At 38.5% G+C, this 18,527-nt stretch overlaps 1 protein-coding gene across 3 annotated transcripts in view; it reads right to left on the minus strand.

Moving 5' to 3' along the window:
* The window catches only part of SPSB4 (splA/ryanodine receptor domain and SOCS box containing 4), a 142,390-nt gene that overhangs the window by 116,181 nt on the left and 7,682 nt on the right, over nucleotides 1–18,527 (minus strand). Inside the window, exon 1 of one of the 3 annotated variants that reach the window (XM_072042390.1) lies at nucleotides 14,525–14,545. The exons of 1 other annotated variant lie outside the window; for it this stretch is intronic. The gene's annotated coding sequence lies outside the window, so the exon portion shown is untranslated. Of the gene's footprint in view, nucleotides 1–1,171; nucleotides 1,191–14,524; nucleotides 14,546–18,527 lie in introns of those variants that run through there. One more of the 3 variants, XM_072042391.1, reaches the window with a different exon arrangement.

Raw genomic sequence — 18,527 nt, forward strand, 5'->3', positions numbered from 1 at the left:
TAACACACAGACAGTCAACCCCTGAAGATAAAGGCATTAGACAGGAGCCTGCAAACATGTATATCACTTAAGTACAAACAGGAGGAGTAGAAAAATTGATACTGAAGGATGGGCATAGTAGCAGTTTCAGTATTTCAAACATTGTTTAATTTTGAGGCATTTCCTCTTAACAGTTACTGGAAAAAAAATCATTGTAACGTCATATGATTACTATAAAATATATTCTCAAGTACTCTTAGAAAGCAACAAATCCAGAGTTTGCACCAACTATTAATCATTATACACTTTTACGTGCATAAAGGGATGCATGTGGCCATCTTCTTTCTCAGAGTCCCTTTAAATGTACTGTCAAATCAGTTGTTATCAGTTGTAGATTGCACCACCAACTGCAGTTATGTTTTCGCAGCAATTCTGAGTTCCCCAGTAATTTAACACGAAAAGTTAATACGCCTTCAGGAAGAATTTGCATTTATTCTTGATGTTTGTAAATGCATTCTTGAAAGCAATCTTAAAGTTAGATTTGTTCCTAGCATTTATTTCTCACTTAATATGTGGTTCCTAAGCATGCAAGTCTTAGGATATAGGCAGGTTCAAAAAAGAAGAAAATGTTTCCTCTGAGTTCCTTCTGCATGGAAAATTCTGCAAACAGCCCAATGCTGAGTAACCCAGGAGGCACAGCTGGAGTCAGTCCATACCCCACTTGAGTAACAGAAAAATTACTGAAGAAGTTTGGATCTTTTTGGAAATAAACTTGTGAACAAACTGGTCAGCAAAGTTAATTAGGAAGTTGCTATTTACTACTACAGACACTGCATTGTTCAACAGAGAAAGGCATTATAACTAAGCAAAAAGCTATGCAGCATGTCTTATCTGACTGCTAGGCTGGTGTTAATAATCACCAAAACATGCATCTGGGCAGTGGAGGAGCATATGAAAATACACAGCTACTTCCAGCTCAGTTTTCTACCTAGCCAGTAAGATTTCAGCTGCAAGGGCACACTGTGGCTGTTTCATTTCTTACCGACATCTTGAGTGTCTCAGTCCCTGCAATATGTCAGGGACAAGCTTCTTATAAAACTGCTTGTTACAAAGCAAATAACAATAAAACAAAGAGTTTATACACACACACACACACAAAAATAATTTTCTTCCTTACTTTAAGAAATCCTACCTTCCCTTCACCTATTCCTTCATTTTCTTTCCTTGGTTTAATACATGCCAAGACTTAAACTGCAAATAACTTTCTTGGAAGAAACCATGAGATTGAAAGTCTCCTTATATATTATTAAGGCAAAATTCTGTAACTCTGAAAACTTTCCATTAAACACATTTTCCCACAGTACATAACCAGTCTGTGGTTGTATTCCTTCCATGATGAGCACGCAGCCAAACACAGCAGCACGTAGACAGCCAATTTGCTAAATCATCGCGCTGCAGCCCTCAGCAGCAGCAATCTGCAGGTGTATCATTCCAAAACAGCAATTAAGACAATTTGCTTTAACTACAGATGGTTACATTTCTGCATCTTCTACTTTGGAATCACTGAGAGAGCATAATAAAGAAATACCAACTAACAGGCTTTGCCTTAGCACACGCCAAAAGTGGTAAAGACTAAACCATTCTCTTACCTGAATCTGTTCCATTACATTAATGTGTTTTTTTCTTATTAATATTGCAGATGCTTACCTTAGCATGCTGAGAAATATCAGTGCTGTACCCAGCCACAGGACAAAATGAATTTTTGTCATAAGATGAAGATATCCATGGGCACGACTGAATACAGGGTAAAACTGCTCCTCAATCCTTAGGCGCTCTCAAACTAGAGCAGTCAATAAGAATTAATCTGTATTTTACAGGAATTTAATTGTTGCTCTTGACTGTATTTGAGTTCAGTGAAAGTTCAGTGAAAGTTCCTACAGCTACTAGCTAATGTGGTTTAGCCCACAGCAAACTGCACATCCGAATATTCAGGGTAAAAAGCTAGGGGGCAGGAAGTCTCTACTTGGTCTCCTTTGCAAAACAGTTTTTTAAAAAACATTTTGTCATCTTTGGATTTGTCAGCAAGTGTTGGAGGTTAGTACCACCAAACCCAGATGTTCAAAATTATGAGTCAGGGCACATATTCCATGAGACCTTAACAAGTATTCAGATTTTACAAAGAAACAACCAAGTTGAACTTTTTATTTTATTTTAATATTTTTTACTTTTATTTCATATCATTCATTTTCAACAGCACAGAAGTAGGAAGGCAGAGTTTTGTTTTTTTTTTTTTTTTTTTTTTTTACTGTTTTCATTTATTTTTTATTATAGTTAAGGTCCGTAGTCTCTTACTAGCCTGGAGCTATTTTATTATTTTTTAAAAAAAGATTTAAATTCATGAGGTCTGCAAGCAAACAAACATGATCTGAATCACCAATTCTGAGTTAAGGGGAAGTAACAGTCAAGACTGTGCTGATATAAAAATAAAAAGATACTATGAGCATAGAGAATAGAAAACCTTCCTCTATTATAAAATAATCTTGAAGTCTCACTCATTAAAAAAATAAGGTTGAAAACTTTAAATCTCATTCATTCGGACATATTGAGAGCTAGGTTTTGAACAGTGCTCTCTGCTGGCTTCCCTACTGTACTCTGATTAGTTGAACTCCTAGAATCTAATGAGAAGGAGCAAAAGAAATGGGAATTCTCTCTGATTTCAAGTTCCAAGATTTGCTTTTGGTGTACAGTTAAAAGAGAAAATGCTACTGTCTCAGTTTTTAACAGATTTATTAACAAAATGACTCCTCCCACCAAAAACAAGATCCACATAAACACCTTTTGTATGCATACAGAATATCTTAGAAGTGTTGTTTTTTTTTTAATTATTATTATTTTTTTTTTTTACTGGAGGTACATTAAAGAATATCTGAATATGTTGCTCAAAAGTAATGACTTCTACAGTACACTTAAAAAAAAAAATAATAAAACAACATGTCATCATCCATGGGTGATTTCTTGAAATGCAGGGGACAACACTAATTACTGCTGTGACACACAGTTCTGGTTTGTCCGGGGCAAAATCTGCTCTCTCACAGTTCTATAAAGTATCAGAATTTAAGTTACTTCAAATGAGCCTGATAATATTACTACGAACGCCAATCTATCTACCAAGCTGAGGATCTGTGTTTTACATGAATCGCACCACGCTTACATAAATTTGTCAGAATGAGATGCCTGTTAGCACAGTAACAAAATAATCTCTTTCAAATGGGACTGGAAGAAATCAATTCACCACTGAGCTTTTAGGGAACTCACCGATCTGCCCTGCGCTCATTAACAATGGAAGTGGTAAAGAAAGCCATTTACTAATGTGCCTTACGGTGCCTGTTTGAAAAGGATGAAACGAGAGAAGATACAAGAAGGCACCTGAATTCAGGCTGAGAAGGGATTCAGCACCGGTGAATAACAGGAAAAGCACACATCTGTGTTTTGATGGGGCTAGCAAATCCTGATATCATTACAATGGGAAATAGCTGCAGTACCGCTGGCATTTACTGGTGTCCATATTGCTTAATGGGCCATCACCACCACTGTGTTTGTTTGTGTTTTTGGTTTTGTTTGTTTTGTTTTTCTTTTTGTTTAGTTTAGTTGGTTAGTTTTTGTTTGTTTTCAAGCAAGACACAATGCTGGAAAATAGAATACCCTTAAAAGGCAATTACTTAAATATGCACCAGAAGAGAAGCTCTTCCATTAGGGTTCGCTGATTTAGGAGCAGAGGATAAAGAGCAACATAGGCAGATTTCTAGACAAATGGTGACACTAAACTGACCATCTAGCAAATCCCGTGACAGCTTATTAAAGAGAAAAGGGGAAAATGTAATTAAGCCATACTACAGGTAATAGCTTCAACCTGTAATGCCATCTCTGAAAAACTCGCTAAAGGAGCTATTCATAGGGTCTGACATAGTACATATAAAAACACTTTACTAGCAAGAAATTAAAACAAGTGAATACAAGAGGGAAAAAAAAACGTATTAATTAAATATAACTTGAATTAGCACAGAAAGGTCTCTGATTCAGGCTATACTGAGTAGACTTCATCAAAAACAGTAAAAGTTGCTTAGCAGTTTAACTACCCTGGTCAATAGTTCGATATCGTTTTAGCTCATTTGCTGAAAAAAAACAACATAAAGAAGCTAGAACAGGCTACTACGTGCACAGAATTCAAAACCAAACAAATAAACCCCACAGTGCACAAACCTCAAACCCAGCTCTTCCCATTTACCCTTAGAAATGCAAATGAGCACTGTCCTTGTTAACAGGTGCTAACTAGCAAGGAACCACGCTGCTTGCCCGTGTTACTGAGGAGCAGATGCCTTCATGTGCTTCTAGTAATAGCCTTAGGGAAAGGGCCACTGAAAGAGAGATCAAACACTCCTCAAACCTCACCCTAAGATTTCAAAATAAATCCAGTGATGAGTTAGAGAGGCAACAATGGCACCAGCGAAACAGGACACTCCTATTGTGATAATTTGCATGGCTCTGCCTGGGATTTAACTGTATGAGAGCTTGTGTACATACACAGCTTGAATTTTCAAGACTCTTTTCAACAATATGAGATCTACCTGCTATTTTCAATCGACACTTCATTATTCTACCGTGTTGACCGGGAATAGCTTTGGCGAAGCAAAGGGCCAACAAGTGACACTTACGCTGGTAAAGATATTCTAAACTTTTGTCCCGGGGTCACCTTACACTCCCTGTCACCAGGTACCTGACAATCACCATAACAAGGCATGAAAAAGCTATTTGAGTTTTACAGGTGGGACAGCTGTTTGGATAAAACAAAAATCCAGCAGAATGGAGAAAAACACCCCCTAAATGTCTAAGTTCAGGGACTTAATGTATGTAGGGATCTGTGGGTACCTACAAGGATTAACAAGGAGCTGTGCATATAGGTGCCTATATGTATGAGCTGATGGAAGTGATGTAAGATCCTATTAACCTTGTCATACTGAGTTTCCCAATACTGCACAAAACATACCTGCATTGTGATCTAAAGAGCAGTACAAAGACACATAGGTTATAAGTATTGTGCAAAACAAAGCAGCATAGTCACATCAGCAAACCTTAGTAGGCCACAGACACCACCAAGGACTCCATTGTCTTTCAGAGGATGAAAAGCCTCCTGGCCTTTGTGTGGCCACTCATCTGGGCAAACCTAAGGGGTGCTCACAGCTAGTTCAGTCCTTTTCATAACACTGTGCAGTACGATATATAGAAAGGATCACCAAAAGCATCTGATGGATCCCAGGATTAGGTTTGCAGATATCAAACACCAGGCGAGTTCTCTGAGCAGAAGTTTCCCCATTCCCTCAGGCCATAAATACACCAGCTTCTTCCGTAGTCCAGGTGACAGAAACTATGCTTGGCAGTGTAAATGAACATTTTACTTAACATTTTGTCTGAGACTCCACAAAATGCAATCGGTCCTACCCTGGGGCAAAGAACTGGATTAGATGACTTCTCAAAGTCCTGTACAGCCCCGTTCTTCATGATTCTGCTATGGCTCAGGACTCCCGTCTACTCTGTTCCCAACCTGCCCTGGTGGCATCCACATGACATCCTCATCTTTGTGCATTAACCACCTTTAAATTTTTTAAGCTGCTCAATTTTCTTTCAAAAATAGTTACTAATATGGAGTATATCAATCACGGACATAGTGTGTGTGAAATTAAGTTAAAATATTTTACATAAACGCTGGCATTTGGTCACTTGCTCTTGCAAAACTTCCAGGAAGGAAATACACAAAAGTAGGACCCGTACCTCAGTTCAGTTTGGGACCTTTCCATGGCTCGGTTTCGTTGAGAAGGCCCATCTCACACAATCTGCTTACATTACTGTAAACAACATCAACGGGATGGTGCTTGGCAGAAAAACAGATTAATTTGCAAGATACTGACATGGAAGCCCAAGCCAAGCACACTTGTTTGATTCAGATTGGAAAGATTAGGCCTTCAAACAGACCTTCCTCATTTGTTCTGAGACCTTCGATATGCTCTTTATTCTGTCAGCCAGTGGAGTTACTGAATCATTCTCTATTCTGGAAATTCATTATCCACAACTTAGTTTTAACAGGACTCAGATAATTCATCTCTTGACAGTGAAAGAAAAATAGGAAGTGAAGGAAAGTTACCCCAAGGTCAAATTTTGCTTCCTGTTCATGATTCACACATGATACACACATGGTACTGCTGCTTTCTACATTCATTGGTTGGATTCAAGAGAGATGACTAAATCAAGGGAAGTTTTTTCAAATTAACACACCAATTTAAGCTTTAAATGATCTGAGAACTGTGCAATTAGAGAGTTGACATTTTAAAAGGTTATTGATTGTATAATTAACATAATCAATAAAATTTACTTAACATTTACCTAGACATTAAATTGAGTATGGAAGCTGAATGTGAACATTTGACAAATATTTCCACTAGGAATCTAATGACACATTTGAAGAGCGGTGCTTTCCTCCAATCCAAAAATATCTAATAAATCTGAAGAAAAAATTCTGCTAGACCCATTCAGTAAACTGATCTTTCTGCAAACTGTTTTTATGTGCTAATAAAATCCTTAGACACCACCCAAAGCAAGCACAAAGCCAGCCTCACAGCATGGATTTGCCATTAATCATGTCCATAAGCAACTGCCTTTCTTCTAGAAAGGCCAGTTGCCGTATTGCTCAGCTCACACTATTTCACCTCTTTGCAGTGCAGGAAAAACAGCAAAAAATGTACTCAGTGGACATTAGTGACAGGTGTTAGGAATATTCAGAAAAACGTCTATTACTCAGAAAATACTTTTGGGGGTTGGAGAGAAAGGAGAAAAAAAGTTTTTTCCTTGGAATGTACCCATTTTAAGAAGGTTCTGTGGGAGAGACTCTTTGTGACAGGGCTCTGTTCTCCCATCAGAGCAGCCAGCAGGTGAGTAGTTAGAGATTGCAGACATGAATTGAGCAGAAAGTCTAATCACTGGTTGCTGGGTATTTTGGGCTATGTCATTTCTTTGCTGGCAAGTTTGTTTTTAAGTGCTGGTAAAGTCTGTTTCACTTCTGAGGCAGAAAAGGCAACTTCATATTTTGCAGAAGAGAATCTGGATTTCTAATTAGCCTGTAATTGCATTCTTTCCTCTCGTACCTCACCCAGACTCGAGGTGGGCTGTTTTGCAGACCACCCAACTGTGGGACCCCTCAGACTTCCAACACCTCTCCGGAGGCTTTCTGTGAAACAGCTGAGTTCATGAGTATCACAGTGCTCATACCCTCCACTTCCTCTCATTTTCGAGAAAGGTAAATAAATGTATTCAGCTCTTCCTTGTAATGAATGAGATGAAAAGCAAGCATGGAAAGTGAAAAATAAATTTGGATAAAAATGACAGCAGGCAATCCAGACATTTGGAGAACTACAAGGAAAAAACTCATCATAAAAAAATTAATCAGGGGGTATGTTACCTGTAGATCTAATTAAATTAAACAGTAGTAGAAACCCTAAGTGCCACGAGTGATAACAAGAAATTCATTTTTGTAACTTTATCTTTCAGTATATTCCAAGTTTTCAAAAAACAAACTAAACCAGCAAGTTTGTTCTGTGTTATTTATATATTGCTTATTTGAAAAAAGCAACCTCAGCAGAACCAAAATAGCCACGCTGAAGAGTAAGGATGATTCTTAGTGAGAAGTAGATGGGTAGAGCACATGCACTGCCAAGTGATCAGAAGCAGGGATAATTCCCTCCCTCCTCCCCCCCCAAGGAAATGCTTTCTTTAACAAACCCAGACTTGAATGACACAAAACCTATTTCTGCTCTAACAAGTATATAACTAAATGTATATATACACAGAAGTAAAACGCAAAGAAAGTGCTAACATTCAGGCAATTACTTTGCTACATCCTAACTGTTCAAAATTAGTTTGGGCTGTCAAACACTAGAGATCTAAAAAACAAAACCAACAAAACACAACACTTACTTTCCACATGAATTCTCCATATAAAAGCTACATTTTTCCTCTGGGCAAAGCCGTTTGTAAAGGTTTACAGCCATCATGGCAACAAACTCTCTAATCACAGTGATTCTGAAGAAGCAAATTGCATCTCCTGTTTAAAAATATCTCATCCACACTGTAAAACTGAAATATGACGCTGAGATGAATGAAGGCAGGAAGATGAAAGAGGACTTGGCAAGAGTGGAGTGATTCTTCACAGCTCCTCATGCTCCTTCACTCTGCTAACATTCCTGATGCCAGCAGCTTACTGAGCACTGGGCACAGAGACCCGCACAACTACACCAAGGCAGCTGCCCAAATCATTACGGGGTTTGATAAAAGTTTCTCCAAATCTACAGATATTAAGAATGAGTAAAATCCTGCTAACAGGTGCCATCAATGTGTACTGGGCTTAAAAGAGGTGAATGCCTTTTTAACCTAACAATTCAACTTAATTCTCTATGATCAAACATACATTTCTTCTAAGCACTCTTAACGATTTGCCTGCTTCCAGTGAACTGGGATACATCAGAGTATGATGCCTGCATCAAGATCAGGCAGCCTCTGTAATTTCTTTTTCTGTTTTCACAGCAGCAGGGCACACTGCAGCCATAAAGCTACCACAAACCAGAGAAACCAAGAAAATGGGCAGCTTAAGACATATGCAGGATAAAGTGAGATTAAAGCAAATCTCACACCATAACGGTTGACCTATATCCTAAAGGACATAAAAGATCTGCCAAAACCCACTTCATTATCACCACCCAAAGGAATCTTAAAGCCATAGTGAGGACCTAACACCCAGCACCCTTGCCCTGCATGCAAGGATCCTGGCCAGACCCTTGGGCATGCTGCAAGGTTTGGTGCAGGTGGTCTCTCGATATCCGAGAGCAGAGGTTGAAAGCAAAATGCATTATGAGAAAGATTGTATGGTTATTCCTAGAGCTCATGGACCAGCTTTTCTCTGGGCGCAAGTTGCCACAGCACTTAAATTTATTTGCCTCTGTCCTCCTCAGGAAGTCCCTTCAAAAGCACCAGCAGATCATCACAGAAATTTCACTTCTTGATGTGTGTTTACCACCTGCTAGCTTGAGCCCTCTATTTGATGCCAGCACATAACTATGAATTATAATCAGAAAGTTAATGCAGCTTAATTTTTCTGTAACTATAATTCTGCATGCTTCCCAATAGACAGGAACAAAAGGCTTTTTATCTCCTAGAAATGCAGATCACAAATACAACAATATCATTCTGATATTTCCTTGTCAGCTGTTATGTAACACAAAAACAAAACAACAACAACAAAAAGAAAGAAAACACCCTTCCCTATAGAGGAAGAAAATGAAGGAAAATACACATTATTAACAGAAATAATACTATTAATACTGCTTTTTATGCCATACCAATTAAAGATGGTTTGGGGACATTTTCTCTAATTATTCACCAAAACCGGCCCTTTATATTTCAGCCAGGATTATCCAGAGAATAACACACTTTTATCCCTTTCTTTAAAACACACTTGTGCCCCAGGAAATTTAACTGCCACTGCCTAATCCCATGAAAGTCCTTTCTGAATCACTTGGGGATTGACCTCATGAATTTTTCATTGTTATTTCTTGGTGGGACTGTCAATCAGACATGAAAAAGAGGAAAACAAAACACAGAGCGAAGTAGTTTGCTAGAAACGCCACCTCAAGCCAGCACTAAAATTACATCAGATGGCATAAAGATGAGTCACTTTGAAGAAGCAGAATAGAAAAAAGTCTCAATTTTGCAACCTTTTCTCTCTGTCTTCTCAGGATTAATAGCTTATTTCCCTTTTGTGTTCTTCAGGCACACTCAGCGTTGCATCCTGCATTTCCCAAAGAACACTGTGGACAGCTCAGGGAAGTTTATAAGAAAAATCCAGCACAATTGTGCTTTAGTCATGTTCTATCAAATTATCCTCAAATCAAACAGCACAAAGCTTTTTTTCTTCACACTTCTATGTAATTACAACCACAGTAGTGACATATATGTAAGGTGTGGATCAAATCCTACAAGATGTCTAATCACTACTGACAAGTTAAACATGAGCATAAAGAATGTTCTCTCACAAACAAAACAGAAATACTGTACATCAATCCACACTCCAAGCCCAGAACCTTGGTACGACATAATAAGCCTACATTGATAATAATGCCTACATTGATAATAATGCCTAATAAGCCTACATATTATCTATGTGTCCCAGCCATACAATATTAAGACCCCAGAGGTGCTTGGCAAACACAGATTAGAAAGGATGATCTTTCCCTGAAGCTCAAATAGAAATCACACAGAAAGGCAGAGGTGATGCAGCAGTTGTAAAATTTTTGTAGACCTTTTCAATTGGCCTTGAGATAACTCTATAAAGTTTGAATAAGTAGAAAACTCTTTCTCTATAAAGTACGTTATTTTATGTTGAATACTTAAAAAATAAAATAAAATAAAATACTTCAGCCTAAGAAGGGCAAAACAAAAGGATTGTGAAAGAGACCCAGCAAAAGAAGTGCTCACAACAGAGAAATGGAAAGTACAACATGATTCTCACCCCTGAAAGTGAGAACAAAACACGAGGCACAGGATCTGACACGTTCAGGTGAACACAGGTAACAACATTAGTGTGAAGAACTGGATCTAGTCTTCCCACATGTTGGAAGACAATTCAGATACATCTGCTTTCTGTATTTCCATTAATATAGCTTAGTGAGGCCTTCACATCTTCAAAACATAAGAGTAAGTTCTATCTAGAGCTGAAAGATGCTGAGATGTCAAATATGGCTATATATCAGTGATATCCTGGATATTTTAAGAAATACAGGGATCTGAACTCTGTTTCATCCAACATGCATGTTCCCTTTCCATACTATTGGCATTGCTTCATTTTACAATCATTAACTGTGTGTTGAGATTAATGTTTTCAACAGAGCTCCAATCACTTTGAATACCTGCTTTCTTCAAAGCTGGTTCTTCAGTCCAAGAAGTCTCAGCTTCTTATGTACAGAACCAGGACATACTGTAGAGAACTCTGCATCTGGACTGACTGGGGAGCTGCTACACTACACATCCCACCATGCTCAGTGCTGGTGCAGCCTCCCCTTGAATATCGTGGGCAATTCTGGGCTCCCCAACATCAAAAAGATGTTGAGGCTCTCAAGAGCATCCAGAGGAGGGCAGCAGAGCTGGCAGGAGGGCAGGAGGACATGTCCTGTGAGGAGAGGCTGAGGCCCCCAGGTCCCTGGCTGAAGGTGAACAGGCCAAGGGACGGCCTCGCTGCTCCCTCAGCTCCCTGAGGAGGGGAGGCAGAGGCAGGCCCAGAGGATGGCCCAAACTGGCCCATGGGGGGCTGGGCTGGACACTGGGGGAAATCCCTTCACCATGAGGGTGACCAGACACCGGGACAGGCTTCCCAGAGAGGTGCTTGGTGCCCCAGGCCTGTTGGCGTTGGAGAAGTGCCACACTGACAGGTGTCAGCTTCTGGGGAGCCCTGAGGTGGTCAGGCAGGTGGCTAGAGGGCCCCTTCCAACCAAACTGTTCTGCTCTATTCTAAATTTACCTACATCGAATAAACAGGTAAATTAAAGTAATCACCCAATTCTCTTGCCCTGTTCTACAGAGTTGGCGTATAGAAAGGGCCTATACTTGCTGGAGATTGCCTATTTCAACACAGTTCCAGCACATTGGAGAGCCTCCCTCTCCCAACTGTTCATATAATCATTTTATTATGGTAAAAGAGCACTTAATTCTGACAAAAAAAGGAAATTTTTGCTTGGGAATAATTACTCTGCTAAGAGAGCAGATGACTTAGTCCACAATAAAGGGCCAAACATGGGAAGGGGCTGAAACAAGCTGTGACACAGAAGCCATCTCAGCCTGAGAAAAACTTCACGGAACTGTGCGACCAGGCTTCAGATTTCATTTTGCAGGCTACCAAGGTTCTTCTATAGTGCACTTAGCAACAAACCATGGGGGTCTCAGCCTGCTCAGCAATTAAAGAGAGTTCAGAACATCCTTACACATGCATGTGAGAGGAGGGGCAGGATTTTCTTGAAACAAAGGCTTACTTCATGTAAGAATAAATACTTTAAAGCATATATAGCCCACACAACAAATTCTACTTGGAGATGCCAACACTGTTTGAGGATTGTTCATGGTGCAATAGCAAATATTTCTTATTAGGACAAACTTTGAGTTTGGGATTATATATATAAATATGTAGTCCTAACAAAGTTAAACAAGAGATTTCAGAGACAGGAAGAGGGACAGGTTTCCTTCAGTATTATTCCCTGTGCAGCAAGCATTCATGCAAGTCAGAGGCCAAGCCTCCATGGAGCCTTCTCATTACCATTGCAGCTGCTCTGGGTCAAAAGAGCACTAAGAAACACAGTTTTGTTTTTAAGTGGTCTTTTTTTTTTTTTTTTTTTTTTTTTTGGATACTTGGTTTTGTGTTGACTGTTGGAGAACTCTGTTTTCAAGCTTTTTTTTTTTTTTTTAATTGGAAAAAGAAGTTGTCAAGTGTGCACTGCAAACAAATGGCCTTGGGAGCCAGAATCACCACACTTATTTTCCCCCCTCATCTTCTTTCCTACTAGTGAATGTACTTGCTTTCCCTACATTGTAGAAAAGTTCAGAAACAGGATTTCTCACAGCAGCGTCCCTTAGCTCAGCTCTCCCCGTAGCAGCAGAGCCAGAACAATGAAAAAGGTGGCTTGTAGGACCTTGCTGTGAAATAATGACTGGAGACATGTAACGTCTAAAATAACACTGACCACCCAAAACCCTTGAAACAAACTTCACTGATGAGTAAACTATAATTTGTTTCAGTTGTTTTCTTTGGTAAGTAAAAGCAATAACAATAAACTAAAGAAAATGTGTTCACAGCATGAATTTCATTTTGATACTCTATCAGGGGAAAATATATTTTCATTTTATATATATATATATATATATATATATATATATATATATATATATATACACACACACACACTCATTAGCTAAAGACTTTGTATCCCTACACCCAGGAGTGAGAGCTGAGAAAACCACCGATTAAGTTTAAGCCTCTTTTGATGTCACCATACTTTTCCAAAAGGTTCTGTGGCAGATTCCTATGGAGATTTTTTTTTTTTTTAATTAAATTTCTTAAACTTTAAAAGGAAGGTAAGAATCTATTTAAAACACTTAATAACTTGATCACATTATGAAGGAAGAAATGGTATGGCTACTTTTTTTTTTCTCGTCAGTTGAAGTTTAAAGCTCAGAGAAATATCTCTGAACTTTTCTTGTGTAATTTCAATCACAAATGAGACTTCAAAAAAATAATACAGCAATTATGCTGAAAAGTATAGTCATCTGGGGAAGAGGAAAAGTCATCGGACTAACAGACAAAGGATTGAACAGAGCTCCAGTTTAGAGGAAGAAAGGGGTCTGCATGAATAGAACAGGCATCATTTCCAAGCAAGCCAAGAAGTGCAAAGCTTTAAGAATTAGAGCTGAACCCTTCCACACTAATAAGGCTGCATCCCTCCTAGTAAAGAGGAGCTTCAGTTTCACTTTACTTCCTTTCCTGTTCTGTAATCATCCTATCATGCAATTTTATCTCTCATCCTTCTCTGTGAGTTTGGTAATTCTTTCCTTACTGGGTGCACAGGTCAGTAATGGAGGCAGACAGGGTACTGTTTTGTTATCAGTTGGCCTCTGTATAAAATAATACATGTCCAAGGTATAAGAACTTTAAATGTTGTCTCTTCACATTTATAATGCTAAGCAATCGCATGCAGCTACCAAAGTAATTCAGCATTTTACCAGGAACAGTCCCCGTCTCCTCCCCCTTCAACATTTCAGAATCTGTTCAGAGCCCCAGTTAATGCATGCAATTTGTTAGCTTTCACACATTGAGCCTCACTTCTTGGTCCTCACTTCACACTCCTGTGTTGGTGCCCACACCATATGTGGCTGCAGCATGACAGTGCTGCCTCTTTTCTTCTAGACCCCCAGTGCCAGAAGCAGCAGACTGGCAGGTCTGTGCAACAGACCTGGGGAAAGGGAAGGAGAGAAGATGTAAGAGAGCAAAGAAAGAAGCAGCTGCATGATACCACTCAGCACACCAAGCTATGCTTGATTATACAATATCTATTGCCTTCCAACATGACCAGAAGCCCCAAGGGTTTAGGGATTGTGATAGGATATAGCCATTGTGTGGTAATTTAAGTGGTCTGCACACACCTAAATCCATCCTCATTCAGCTTGTTTAGCCCTAAATGAGAATAAAGAACATTCCTTAGAAGTGCATGCCTGAGTAGGTCCTATATCAATAAACATAGTAGCTCACTCCACAAACAGATGTCAAACCTCTCTGCTATTAAAATTGTACATTTTCACCTCAAACAGACTTTTACAGACATTCACAGAAGAAAAAGAGATCCAGCTTCAACACATACATTTAATTTCTCAGGCATATCCCAGAATATCTATTTAACATACTCACACAACAAGAAAGGAGCCTTAAGTTGCAATATGCTGTCAAATAGCAACCAATTCTGAGATCGGTGCTTCCACATCTGGTAAAGAAAGGAAAAGAAGAAAAATAAGACAACTGTCTTTAAGGCAGAAAAAGCAGAAAAGCTTCTGAGAGTGGATGGCAGTAGAGGGAAGAAGGTGCCTGCTAGAAGTATTTTCTAAATAGGTAGAATTTTAACTGCCCATTCTAGTGAAATGTCTCAGGTACACCTTTGTTTTCAGCAATTTTAAATTTCAGACCAAGTGTTTCATACATAACATGTAAATATTCCTTACATACAAAAAAGTCTGATTTTGCATGTTTGGCAGAGCAAGTGGATGACTTGTCAGAGAATGAGAATGCTGGAAGGGACCATAGGAAGTCTCCAGTCCAAACTCCTGCCTGAACCTTGGTCAGCTGTGAGGTCAGATCAGGTTATTTATCGTTTATGAAATCAGATCTTGAAACCCTCAAAAGATGGAGACTATAAAATCCGTCTGTGCAACCTGTGCAACAGCTTAACTGTCCTCATGGTTAAAAATAAATTCAACTTTTATCTAATCTAAATCTCCCTTGTTTCAGCTTACGGTCATTATTTTTCATCTTTTCACTCTGCACCATTGTGAAAAGCATGGTGCCTCATAAAAAAAAGGCATGCTATTTTTCCTCAAAGTTTGTGAATGGTTAGTAAGACACAGGACAGATTTCCAGGAGAGGTCTTCAACTTAGAATAGGAAGTATGAATAAAAACTACAGTATTTATGAAAAAATTGTCTTAAAAAGTGTTCACTATAAAATGCATTTACCTTTCAGAAGGGCCAATTTCTCATTACTTAAGAGTAAGTATAAACATTTTAGAAAAGTGGAAAATATTAATTAGCTGAAAAACAGTCAGAGTAAAAAGGTTTCAATTTCAAAGAAAAAAGCAAAACATGTTGATTATGGAAATTTCATGATCAAAATTAGGCAGTCTAGCTGGTTGGTTGTGACATAAACCACAATTTTCCAATCACTGCCTAAGGCAAAAATGTCAGAGCTGAGCCAAATCGCCTAGATTAGGATGTTTAACTTGACATGTTTATTCTAGCTGAAAGCCAAACAAACCCTTCCAACTTTCTAGAGTTTTCTCCATCCATTTCCTTTTTTTTAAAACAGCTAGTCAACTGTTTCTTGTAATTCTTTTACAAAAAAACACAACTGTATACATACAAATACATATACACACACAAATATGCATACAAATGTCCACAAAATGTAATAATTATGTGTATATATGTACACACATAAAACCTATCAGATTCCTAACTTCGGAATGGTAGGCAAAAGGTTTCATTTATTGCAAGATAACTTATACTGGTCACCTTTCATATTTACAGGTAAATGCACTTTGGACAGCTCAAGATGATCCTAAATTCCTTGTACAGCTTGGTGAAAGTCAAGCCTCCATGACAAGCAGCTGTAAACCTAGCTCCTGGGGATCAGCTGCCCTGTGTTACCACCACAGCTAGGAAGAGGATCAGACTGAAGGTGGGAAGAACCAGAGAGAAATGGGCTTTCAGAAAGATGAAGCTCAACAAATGCTCAGGTATGTCATCCTTTCTACACAAGGCTGCATGCGTCGCAGCAGCGTACAACTGCCCCATTAGAGAGTAGGAAGAGCAAATCCCTATGCAAATGCAGCTACTTTGATCATGCCTGATTTACACTGTAATACTGACACGTCTTAAAAAGAGTAAGTATCCTAACCCCATACCTAGCACAGGAGGAACTGCTTTTTGCCTTCATATACCATCTAATTTCAGTATTGGAAAAAAAAAAATCTGAGAAAACTGGAAGAAAATAATACAAAAAGGAAAACAAACAAAAAAGCCTACCTATACAATAGTTAAATGAAACGATTTCTGGGAGTAAAGATAGTAGCATACCAACTCTTATAACTGAAGCTTATTCTCTCCCATTCAGCCACAGGGACAGTGCACCTGACGTGAGCCTCCATTGCTGGGGCTCAACTTCTGCAGTTCTCTAGCAGTGAAATGCCTCATCCAGGACACAGTAATGTACTGCAGTGAGGGATCGATCGAATGAGAAAAGCTGTCCTCATGTGTGAATGAGGAAAACAATAAATATTCTCCATTTCTTCAGTTTTTGATTAATACACAATGGGATCCAGGCACTATGTTCTCCACATCTCATCCTCACCTGAGAGATCCCTTAAATACAGGCAGGCAGCCACTGCTGAGAAGACAATGTACCATGGAGCAAAGGAGCCAGAATCAGACAAAGGCCAGAGAAGTCACACAGACATTTTGCTTTAAAAGAAAAAAAAAAAAAAAAAAAAAAAAAGGTCCCCTCATGCCACTAGGATTTATGATCTGGGGATTAGAAAGTATTTTGGGGAAATTACATTCAGAAATCAGAATGCTGCTTCCATGATTTCCTCCTAGAAACAATTATATTGAAATGGACAACCTATTTCCACCTGTCTTTGGTGCAAACATATTTATTTTTTTTAAAGGAGTTAGCTAAACGCAGAGCTCTTTTTGCAAGTAGAGCTTCGCATTATTTACCCTCTATACTAAGCTTTATCATTTTTCATTTACATTTACTTTGTTCTAGTAATATTGAAAAATACTAACCACTAAGTGTTCATTGCTCCATGTCCTAGAGCCACAAAAATAAGACTAAGAGCTTCAAACTGGACTGTAAATATCATGGGTTCTATTTTCAGCTTGACATTGTTCATCCTGTTGTTTCAATTTAATTATATTTAGCCTTCAATCCATCCCCAGAAACCCTAATATTTCACTTTTTGCTAGTTTGCCTGTTTTATTCTGCCTAGTGACTTACAAAAATAACTACACTTCATAACATCACTTGTAAAATTAACCCTAAAGCAGTGTTTACAACCCATCAACACTTCTGCGCAGAAGAAAAAATATCATAAGCACTCAGCTGACAACAGTAGTTGCTGAAAGCAACAGAAAAAAAAAATGTGAAAACTGAGGAAAAATATGTACAGATTTAAGTTCTGAACTGTTTAATAGCCTTGAATATTAATTTGACAGCAAATACTGTAGTTACTTTATTATAACCTGATATTAATGCACTTATAACTTTCTATTAAAATATGCCCTTTCCAGATGTGTCTCTGCCAAATCTTAGGTCAAAGACAGTACTTTTCTTTTACATATTTTCAACAAAATCAGTTGAAAGAAGACTTGTAACTGTAAATGTATTTAAGATACTTTAAGAAAATGTTTCAAAGACACATCAGGTGTTCTCATCCAATATTGACCTTTTCACTGCTTTAGGTTTTTAGCAATTAAACATTAGAGATTTTTTCCTCTGAATTGCTTTTATTTTTTATAATTTCAATTCTGAAGTTACATTAATTTTCCTTAGATCATGGAACAACGCGTCAAGCATATATTTTTTGCAGGTAGCTTCCATTTGAATTGCATCTGTGTGGTAAAAATGATGAATATAAAACAGTCACTTGGTAAATATACTTCTCTAAAATCTACAGGTTTTGCAATTATTCACTAACCTATTTCCTATGTTGAAAACCTCCCAATGAATACACAAATTTATTTAAACAGTATTGACTAAAATGTTGAATACTCATTACAAGCAACTGTCTGTCCCAGGACTGGGCATCATACTATTAGAAGGCTCCAGTACATATAAACATCTCCAAAATTCCATTTTGCCTGTAAGCAGAACACAGACCAGCCTTGGCAGTTCCTCTTATTGTACTGCATGAGGAGTTAGTGGGCCTTCCCTCCAGTGGGGTTTTCGCCTGAGTCCCGGTGGCAGCACTCCTCTTTGGCCCGGAGCTGCAACGCCCTAGTGTGAACTAATGATGTCTCAGCGCTCCTTACTGGACTGCACCGTTTAACTAGAAAATGGGGATCCTACAGATTAGGACAGAATCTAAATATGCCTTCCTTCTTGAATTTAAGTGACCAGCCCAAACATAAAATACTAGGTT

This window comes from Anas platyrhynchos, chromosome 9 (assembly GCF_047663525.1).
Source record: "Anas platyrhynchos isolate ZD024472 breed Pekin duck chromosome 9, IASCAAS_PekinDuck_T2T, whole genome shotgun sequence".
Classification (NCBI taxonomy): domain Eukaryota; kingdom Metazoa; phylum Chordata; class Aves; order Anseriformes; family Anatidae; genus Anas; species Anas platyrhynchos.